Source organism: Coregonus clupeaformis, unplaced genomic scaffold, assembly GCF_020615455.1.
Source record: "Coregonus clupeaformis isolate EN_2021a unplaced genomic scaffold, ASM2061545v1 scaf0023, whole genome shotgun sequence".
Taxonomy (NCBI): Eukaryota; Metazoa; Chordata; class Actinopteri; order Salmoniformes; family Salmonidae; genus Coregonus; species Coregonus clupeaformis.
Genome location: NW_025533478.1, coordinates 1,397,581 through 1,408,576, shown reverse-complemented (window position 1 = coordinate 1,408,576; position 10,996 = coordinate 1,397,581).

The window sequence follows — 10,996 nt, the reverse complement described above, 5'->3', positions numbered from 1 at the left end:
TAGGCCTTTACATGTGACAGCTAAATTTTGTCCATTGCAGAGGCATGCTGCACGTCTGGCATTTATAAGACCCCCAAGTTATTTATTGCATAAGCGAAATGTCCGGAATGATATGCTACAGGAGAGGACTGGGAAGAAAGTGTTGGGGGTTGGCGCTTACCCCCAAGTGTATTCTGTATTCCTACTGTAACATGCATGAGCTCTTGAATGCAACCTCATGGCCTGTTTGCACAGGTGTTCCTTGTTGTTAATGAAAGGTCCAATGCAGCCATTTTTATCTCAATATTAAATCATTTCTGGGTAACAATTAAGTAACTTACTGTGATTGTTTTCAATCAAAATGGTCAAAAAGAAACACAAATAGCTTCATAGCAAGAGCAATTTCTCAAGCAAGAATTTTGCTAGGACTGTCTGGGAGTGGTCTGAGTGGGGAGGGGAAAACTGAAAACGAGCTGTTATTGGCAGAGAGGTTTGGAACGGTCTTTCTTATTAACTAATTTACTGCCTGGTGAAGTCACCACAGGCCAAAACTCCATCCCACCAAAACAAGCATACATTTCAGGCTGTCTTTTCAAACAGCTCTCACACTAATGGGCATTATAATTTTCACAATTTCACAGTATTATTCCAACCTCATAGTGTGGAACTATACATAAAACATTGGAAAATCACATTTTTGACTGCACTAGACATTTAAGGGCGTGGCCTCAGTTAGGGCTGTTGGGTTGACCATATTACCGCCACACCGGCTGTCACAAATCATGAAGGAAGTCAAATTCCCCATGTAATTAGGCTTCTCCAAGCTCTGTTGCAGCTGCTGGTCATTAGTAGCCTACCAAACTTGATAATTGCCTGGTACTCAGCACACTATTGTCCCTCTAATCAGTCTGAAGTCAATGGAAATGTATTCGAAAATCTAATCAAACAATTAATGAGAGCCCATGAGCTGATGTTTCTATAGGCTATGTAAACAGATTGAATGCCGCTAATAAAAGAGGAGGATACCATCAGCTTTCCATAGGCTAGGCCTACTATATTTATTTCTCAACTTTCCTAATATTAAGTACATTGATTATATTTACAACAGGAGTATAGCCTACCTGGCTGGCAAGAAAATAAACCACTGGGAAAAGCGTCCTCCATGCGCTATTTAAGTGCATAGATTACATGTACAAAAAAATCCCGCTGCCCGTTTCCATACAGGTGCATGATAATGGTCAATTCTAAATCAAAACAAATTTCACAAATATATTATTTAGTATACTGTATGTGAAGACAGGATTAAATCAAGAATAGTCTGATGGGTGACAATATTAGCCTATCACTTGTGAATTATACAGCTCTGGAAAAAATTAAGAGACCACTGCACATTTTTCTTAAATCAGCATCTCTACATGTATGACAGCCATTCCATTCCAGTGTAAGTTGAAGTCCAACACAGGCACACCTCATTCTACTGAATTAAGTACTGATTAGGTGATCACCTGAACCAAATCTTATTTAACGAGGAAAAGTATAAAAATCACTGCTGTGGTCATCACTATCCTCTTGCAATAGGACCAGTTGGATGGGAAAAACTGTGCCAATAGTAACTCAAAAGTAATATTAATCAAAAAATAACAATTGACCATGCAAAAAGACTTGAAAAGGAACGTTTTGAGTGAGGAAAAGGAGGGTTCAATTCTGGCTTTACTGGCAGAGGGATACAGTGAGCGTCAGGTTGCTTCCATCCTTAAAATTTCAAAGACGGCGGTTCATAAGAACAAGGTCAAGCAGCAGATGCCAACTCATTCGAATGTCACTCAACAACCATAGGATGACATCAAGTGACCTACAAAAATAATGGCAAAGTGCAGCTGGGGTGAAGTGCATGGCGAGGACGGTTCGAAACAGGCTCCTAGGGGCAGGGCTGAAGTCATGCAAAGCTAGAAAAAAGCCCTTCATCAATGAGAAGCAAAGAAGAGCCAGGCTGAGGTTTGCAAAAGACCATAAGGATTGGACCGTAGAGGACTGGAGTAAGGTCATCTTCTCTGATGAGTCCAATTTTCAGCTTTGCCCAACACCTGGTCGTCTAATGGTTAGACAGAGACCTGGAGAGGCCTACAAGCCACAATGTCTCGCACCCACTGTGAAATTTGGTGGAGGATCGGTGATGATATGGGGGTGCTTCAGCAAGGCTGGAATCGGGCAGATTTGTCTTTGTGAACGATGCATGAATCAAGCCACGTACAAGGTTGTCCTGGAAGAAAACGTGCATCCTTTTGCTCTGACATTGTTCCCCAACATTGAGGATTGGTTTTTCAAGCAGGACAATGCGCCATGCCACACAGCCAGGTCAATCAAGGTGTGGATGGAGGACCACCAGATCAAGACCCTGTCATGGCCAGCCCAATCTCCAGACCTGAACCCCATTGACAACTTCTGGAATGTGATCAAGAGGAAGATGGATGGTCACAAGCCATCAAACAAAGCCGAGCTGCTTGACTTTTTGTGCCAGGAGTGGCATAAAGTCACACAACATCAATGTGAAAGACTGGTGGAGAGCATGCCAAGACGCATGAAAGCTGTGATTGAAAATCAGGGTTATTCCACCAAATATTGATTTCTGAACTCTTCCTAAGTTAAAAAATTAGTATTGTGTTGTTTAAAAATGAACATGAACTTATTTTCTTTGCATTATTCGAGGTATGACAACACTACATCTTTTTTGTTATTTTCACCAGTTGTCATTTTCTCCAAATAAATGCTCTAAATGACAATATTTTTATTTGGAATTTGGGAGAAATGTTGTCAGTAGTTTATAGAATAAAACAAAAATGTTAATTTCACCCAAACACACACCTATAAATAGTAAAACCAGAGAAATTTATATTTTTGCAGTGGTCTCTTAATTTTTTCCAGAGCTGTATATTCTCACTTGTGAATGATGCCCAGCATAGGAAACAATGCCTTTTTTTTGCTACATAGTCGCACACCTCATGTAGCCTAGCCTATAGGCCTATATATTTTAATAAGGTTTGTATCACAACTAAAGTGGCCAAATAACTTCTTAAAATTAAGCATGTTCATCCGATTTACAAGGGGTGTAGAGCCTAACTGCCATTAATAAGCAGCGCGTGAGTTTCACATTTCGGGAAGATAATTTTGACCATAAAAATGCACCTTTATAATAAAAGCATTACATGCATAATTGCATTTGCGGTCACTAATGGAACACTCACGCTTATAGCCTACTACCATGTGCGCATTGCTGCACTTATAATGTGAAGACATATCCTAGTAGTTTAACAACATTTTAAGCTAAACCTGCTGATCTGTTGTGTCGGCCACATTGCGTAAAACAGGTTTTTTTATGCTAGTGGTTGTATTAATTTGGGATATATTATATCCCACAACTGTCCCAGAAAATGTTTGGAATATTTATTTCTCGCACAGAATAGAATAGGTCAACTTTTGTACTATGGGGATAGTAGATTGACATAGGCTAGTGCTTTTGCTGTTCGTTAGGCCTACTCGTCTTGTTGGCTGACGAAAAGTAAATGTGGACAGTTCTCCAACATCTTCAATATGCACCTCGGAATTGGATAAGGATGCGCGCAGTTGCGTCCCAGATGTGTCTGTCTTAACTTGTAGACTGTGAGAAATACCCGATCACCTGACGGAGAGCCGTGCGAGTGAGAGACTTTTCGGATTGCGCAGCACACTCAGGGAGAAGGGCATAACGCAGCACTCCAGGCCGCAAAAGGCATGGATTATTTTAGGGTGCATTACAGCCACAAAGGGGATGCCAACGTGAAATTCGAGGCATTATCAAGTGCTTGTCAAATTGTGAATGAGAGACGATTGGAGTGTGTACAACCTCCACAAAAAAAAAGCAGAGCTCATGCTTTTCAAGCGACTTTTTTCAAATCATCATTAGAGTCTCATCATGCAGCCTTACAACGTTTAAAAAATCTAAACATATAGCCCAACGTTTGTAGATCAACTAAAGTTACATGAATAACTCTAAATTAAGCATATATGAGTACCTATTTATTTGTTAACTTCTCAACACAGAATAGCCGCATGTGCGCACTCCCGCAAATCATTTGGATAAATTGTATTTTTCATACTATAAACTAATATAAAGTAATGCTACGGAATTCTAAGCAAATCTTGTCTGCTAAATGAACTAGTGTAGCCCACAGCCATTTGGCATAGCCACATCAGGACCTAAAATAAATAACTCAGAGTATGCTATTATTTTCTTCTGAAATAGACCACATTTTCTTCATATCATGCTTCTTTAGACCGGTCTAAAATAAATAATGGATTTATTGTGAAGGTTTAGGCTATATTACATGGATTTATTAGACTTTTTTAAATGGCTTGTAGGCTATGTGTGGAAGCCAGGAGCTAAATGTGTTTATGGTAATTAACGGTCAATTACCGTGAGACAAACAGTTATTTGCTTGACAATCACCTTGACAGTCACTGGCTGACGAAATGTCGTGACCACAGCCCTAGCCTCAGGTTTAAAGGTTTGGCCATCAGTTCAGTCAGGGTATTCCCTTGCTTTGTGTTGGTTGGCATGCACTGGGAGGAAAAGAGTGATGATGTAGTGATTATGGGTAGCATAAGTAAGTAAGGAATTGTAAGAGTAGTTTTTCAACCTTTTCAGGCTGGAGTTCCAAATATCGGTTGCCTCCAGTCAGTTTTTTTATTTTTATTCGAGTAATGTCAGTATGCACTCAATGTTCCAAAATGTGATTGTAATGCAACAGGACAGTTAACCTGTGCTGCCCTCAAACCAAGACAAAATGCCTGCTTATTATCTATAGCCTGTTTCAACTTGTCAATTTCAAATTATTTTCTAAAAACTGTTTCAATTGAGGTGTGTTCCGCCTCATTAATTCACATAGAAGTAGCCCATTTCACTGTTGCGGACAATTTATGTTTGAGGCTTTACTGAGCCGGACAAACTTCTCTCTTCGAGAGCACAAGCACTTCCCCAGTGCTTCCCCAGATCAAGTATGCAGACATTTGCACAGTCTTGCATGAACTTTTCCCCCTGGCACATTTTCTGGCTGTCCCTCACATTGCCTTCATTGTTTTCCTTACAAATAATATGGACGTGTGCGGAACGATATACAGAAAATAAGGCATTTACTTTGATAGGAACTATCCCCTATCAAAGTAAATGCCTTATTTTCTGTATATCGTGTTGTCGTTTCTACTGTAGCAGACCATATGTATGGAGCATAATATATTTACTGTTTTATTCACATTTTCAAGTACTGGTGACCTAACATGCATTATGAATCTTGCATAGATTGTAATGGACACATATGATATTGGATGTACTGATTATGAATAGCTAATGCTAAGCTATTTTCATCTGTGTGGCGCAATGTTTGTTGACATCATACAATGCATTCTGGGTGTCACGTAAATGTCTGTCAGGCCAAAGATGTTATAACAAAATGAGGAGAATGGATAGTTCACTCATCTTTTGAGTAAACTTCTGGAAGTGAATGTTGGTAGATGACACACCCCCTTCAACATGCATACTACAAACAGAACTAATCTTGTCTCCTCTTATCCTTGGTTGACAGGAGAAAACAAACATGGCGGCGCGCACAAACTACCCATCGTCAGCTTACTTTCGATTTTTTGAAAGTGTGTTACTCCATTACTTCGATCAATGGTGAGCTGACCCGTGATGTGACAAATTGTAAATAGTCATTGCTATTAGCTAATTCATATTATGGTTTCTGTCAGCAGAGAGTTAGCTAAATATGACCACTTGTGTTATATCAATCTTTCCTCAGTTAGCACGAGGACTAATGTAGTCTACATTTTCTTGTTTAGATGATTGTGTTATGCTGTCGCTACTTCTGTGAATGTCTGAACATTGCATCCAAAAATAAATTGGTCACATTCAGGACATAACGTTGTAAGGACTGTGTTTGTGCAAAATGGTTCTGTGAAAAAACAGTGGCCAGCTCAAACGCTGACTGTTACGTCAATCGTAACTGGATGTTCGAAATGAGCGTTCTAATCACACCGGTTTGAGCGAACGCTGCAGGGAATACTGTTGAATGATCACAACCGTGTGTTGGTACGTGTCAAAGGTTTAATGTAATGCCCCAAGTCCACCAATATCTGTTCTCCTCCCTGGGCACGCCTTCCTGTAAGTGTTGCAACACTGTCTTCGTTTGATTGAAGTGGATTTATTGTGTCAGCAACCCTCTAAATGTAATCATTGTCTTGTTGCACAACATTTGAGCTCTTATTGAAAAACCTATTATCGATTTGTAACGCCTTATCTTTGCCTTTTATTCCCATGCTCCATCCCTGATGTATAAAAACCTGTTTTACCGTAGCATTGTTTAGTTGTATTTAGTTATTTATCAGAGGACCTCGGCTCTTTAAACCAGGTGATGTATATCGGCTACAAACCTTCAGTGCTTCACTGTTCAAACAATGGCGGTGTGGCACTTGCAGTAATGACATTGTTTATATGAGTGGTGTTTTCAAAGGTGTGTAGGGAATTGTGGTTGGCATTCTGGACCAACACTGGTTAATTGTGTATGGTATTTCATTAGTTCTTACTTGCTCTTTCTCTCACTGCCTCTCCCTTTCCTTCTATCTCCCCCTCTTACACTCAGACAGACTGCATTTGTATCGGCTGGGAATGACAATGAAAGGTGCACATTGTTATATTAGCAAAACACTGCTTCAATGATATTATGTAAAGGGTTACATTTAAACGTTTTCAAAATACTTAGTTTACAATATCTACATAAATTCAGCAATTGCATTCAAATATTACTCTGTAGGCTACTGACCTATTCAAAGCTTCCTCTGCCTATAGTTATAGAACACAACCTGCAGGAGGTTTGTTGTGAATGAGTGGGAGGAAATGGAAAAGTTCTGAACGATGAGTGTTTCTTGGTGGCAAGGACACACCCAAGAAACACCACACCAAACCACACCCCCAAGCCAACTCATATTTGGCTTCTGTCATGGCCGCCAGCATTTCTTGAGGAGCAAGCCAAAAAACAATGCCAAATCAGTGGGTGTAGTTCACCTTTAACAGAAAATCCCCTTCCAGTGTAAAAAACATGGAAATTAAAAACAAACTGCTTTAAGTAAGAAGTAGGCATTGGTCTGTAGCTGAAAAATAAATAATTCACATGAGCACCACAATGCTTACTCCACCCATGCTCCACCAAGGTTTTTCAGCACACTGCTTTGATCTAGTACAGTAGCCAGGTTGGTTTATTGTACTTAAAACAATGTATATGCAGGTTGCTTATGATTCAAACAGCTTAATTCATACTCTTAGAGGAGGTGCTCCCACAATGTGATTTGTACCGCATAAAAGTTAAAGTATTGGATTCTTCACACCACACTAATCCTGTTCCAGTATATGTTCAAGCTTTAAAAACAACAACATTATATGATAACAAGCTTTGCTTATATACTTAGAGTTCAATGTTTCACCAATTAAGGCATATTGAGTCTGGCTCTCGAGGAACCCTGTGTCTCGCGCTCCAGATGAGATACAGTGCCTTGCAAAAGTATTCATCCCCCTTGGCATTTTTCCTATTTTGTTGCATTAAAACCTGTCATTTAAATTGATTTTTATTTGGATTTCATGTAATGGACATACACAAAATTGTCCAAATTGGTGAAGTGAATGAACTTGTTTCAAAAAATTAAAAAAAATTAATAACGCAAAAGTGGTGCGTGCATATGTATTCACCCCCTTTGCTATGAAGCCCCTAAATAAGATCTGGTGCAACCAATTACCTTCAAAAGTCACATACAGTGGGGAAAAAAAGGATTTAGTCAGCCACCAATTGTGCAAGTTCTCCCACTTAAAAAGATGAGAGAGGCCTGTAATTTTCATAATAGGTACACGTCAACTATGACAGACAAATTGAGAAAAAAAATTCCAGAAAATCACATTGTAGGATTTGTAATGAATTTATATGGAAATTATGGTGGAAAATAAGTATTTGGTCACCTACAAACAAATAAGATTTCTGGCTCTCACAGACCTGTAACTTCTTCTTTAAGAGGCTCCTCTGTCCTCCACTCGTTACCTGTATTAATGGCACCTGTTTGAACTTGTTATCAGTATAAAAGACACCTGTCCACAACCTCAAACGGTCACACTCCAAACTCCACTATGGCCAAGACCAAAGAGCTGTCAAATGACACCAGAAACAAAATTGTAGACCTGCACCAGGCTGGGAAGACTGAATCTGCAATAGGTAAGCAGCTTGGTTTCAAGAAATCAACTGTGGGAGCAATTATTAGGAAATGGAAGACATACAAGACCACTGATAATCTCCCTCGATCTGGGGCTCCACGCAAGATCTCACTCCGTGTGGTCAAAATGATCACAAGAACGGTAAGCAAAAATCCCAGAACCACACGGGGGGACCTAGTGAATGACCTGCAGAGAGCTGGGACCAAAGTAACAAAGCCTACCATCAGTAACACACTACGCCGCCAGGGACTCAAATCCTGTAGTGTCAGACGTGTCCCCCTGCTTAAGCCAGTACATGTCCAGGCCCGTCTGAAGTTTGCTAGAGTGCATTTGGATGATCCAGAAGAGGATTGGGAGAATGTCATATGGTCAGATGAAACCAAAATATAACTTTTTGGTAAAAACTCAACTCGTCGTGTTTGGAGGACAAAGAATGCTGAGTTGCATCCAAAGAACACCATACCTACTGTGAAGCATGGGGATGGAAACATCATGCTTTGGGGCTGTTTTTCTGCAAAGGGACCAGGACGACTGATCCGTGTAAAGGAAAGAATGAATGGGGCCATGTATCGTGAGATTTTGAGTGAAAACCTCCTTCCATCAGCAAGGGCATTGAAGATGAAACGTGGCTGGGTCTTTCAGCATGACAATGATCCCAAACACACCACCCGGGCAACAAAGGAGTGGCTTCGTAAGAAGCATTTCAAGGTCATGGAGTGGCCTAGCCAGTCTCCAGATCTCAACCCCATAGAAAATCTTTGGAGGGAGTTGAAAGTCCGTGTTGCCCAGCGACAGCCCCAAAACATCACTGCTCTAGAGGGGATCTGCATGGAGGAATGGGCCAAAATACCGGCAACAGTGTGTGAAAACCTTGTGAAGACTTACAGAAAACGTTTGACCTGTGTCATTGCCAACAAAGGGTATATAACAAAGTAATGAGAAACTTATGTTATTGACCAAATACTTATTTATATAATAATTTGCAAATAAATTCATAAAAAATCCTACAATGTGATTTTCTGGATTTTTTTTCTCATTTTGTCTGTCATAGTTGACGTGTACCTATGATGAAAATTACAGGCCTCTCTCATCTTTTTAAGTGGGAGAACTTGCACAATTGGTGGCTGACTAAATACTTTCTTCCCCACTGTAATTAGTTAAATAAAGTCCACCTGTGTGCAATCTAAGTGTCACATGATCTGTCACATGATCTCAGTCTATATACACCTGTTCTGAAAGGCCCCAGAGTCTGCAACACAACTAAGCAAGGAGCACCACCAAGCAAGTGGCAAAATGAAGACCAACGAGCTCTCCAAACAGGTCAGGGACAAAGTTGTGGAGAAGTACAGATCAGGGTTGGGTTATAAAAAAATATAAGAAACTTTGAACATCCCACGGAGCACCATTAAATCCATTATTAAAAAATGGAAAGAATATGGCACCACAACAAACCTACCAAGAGAGGGAAGCAAACCAAAACTCACCGACCAGGCAAGGAGGGCATTAATCAGAGAGGCAACAAAGAGACAAAAGATAACCCTGAAGGAGCTGCAAAGCTCCACAGTGGAGATTGGAGTATCTGTCCATAGGTCACTTTAAGCTGTACACTCCACAGAGCTGGGCTTTATGGAAGAGTGGCCAGAAAAAAGCCATTTCTTAAAGAAAAAAATAAGCAAACACGTTTGGTGTTCTCCAAAAGCCATGTGGGAGACTCCCCAAACCTCTGGAAGAAGGTATTCTGGTCAGATTAAAATAGATTTGAGCTTTTTGGCCATCAAGGAAAACGCTGTTTGGCGCAAACCCAACACCTCTCATCACCCCGAGAACACCATCCTCTGCTGTGGGGATGTTTTTCATTGGCAGGGACTGGGAAACTGGTCAGAATTGAAAGAATGATGGATTGCGCTAAATACAGGAAAATTCTTGAGGGAAACCTGTTTCATTCTTCCAGAGATTTGAGAATGGGACGGAGGTTCACCTTCCAGCAGGACATTGACCCTAAGCATGCTGCCAAAGCAACACTCGATTGGTTTAAGGGGAAACATTTAAATGTCTTGGAATGGCTTAGTCAAAGCCCGGACCTCAATCCAATTGAGAATATGTGGTATTCTGCCTAGAAGGTCAGCATCCCGGAGTCACCTCTTCACTGTTTACGTTGATACTGGTGTTTTGCAGGTACAATTTAATGAAGCTGCCAGTTGAGGACCTGTGAGGTGTCTGTTTCTCAAACTAGACACTAATGATTTTGTCCTCTTGCTCAGTTGTGTACCGGGGCCTCCCACTCCTCTTTCTATTCTGGTTAGAGCCAGTTTGTGCTGTTCTGTGAAGGGAATAGTACACAGCATTGTACGAGATCGTCAGTTTTTTTGGCAATTTCTTGCATGTAATAGCCTTCATTTCTCAGAACAAGAATAGACTGACGAGTTTCAGAAGAAAGTTATTTGTTTCTGGCCACTTTGTTCCTGTAATCGAACCCACAATTGCTGATGCTCCAGATACTCAACTAGTCTCAAGAAGGCCAGTTTTCAGCTGTGCTAACATAATTGCAAAAGGGTTTTCTAATGATCAATTAGCCTTTTAAAATGATAAAGTTGGATTAGCAAACACAACGTGCCATTGGAACACAGGACTGATGGTTGCTGATAATGGGCCTATGTACACACGTAGATATTCCATTAAAAATCAGTAAATTCCAGCTACAATAGCCATTTAAAACATTAACAATGTCTACAC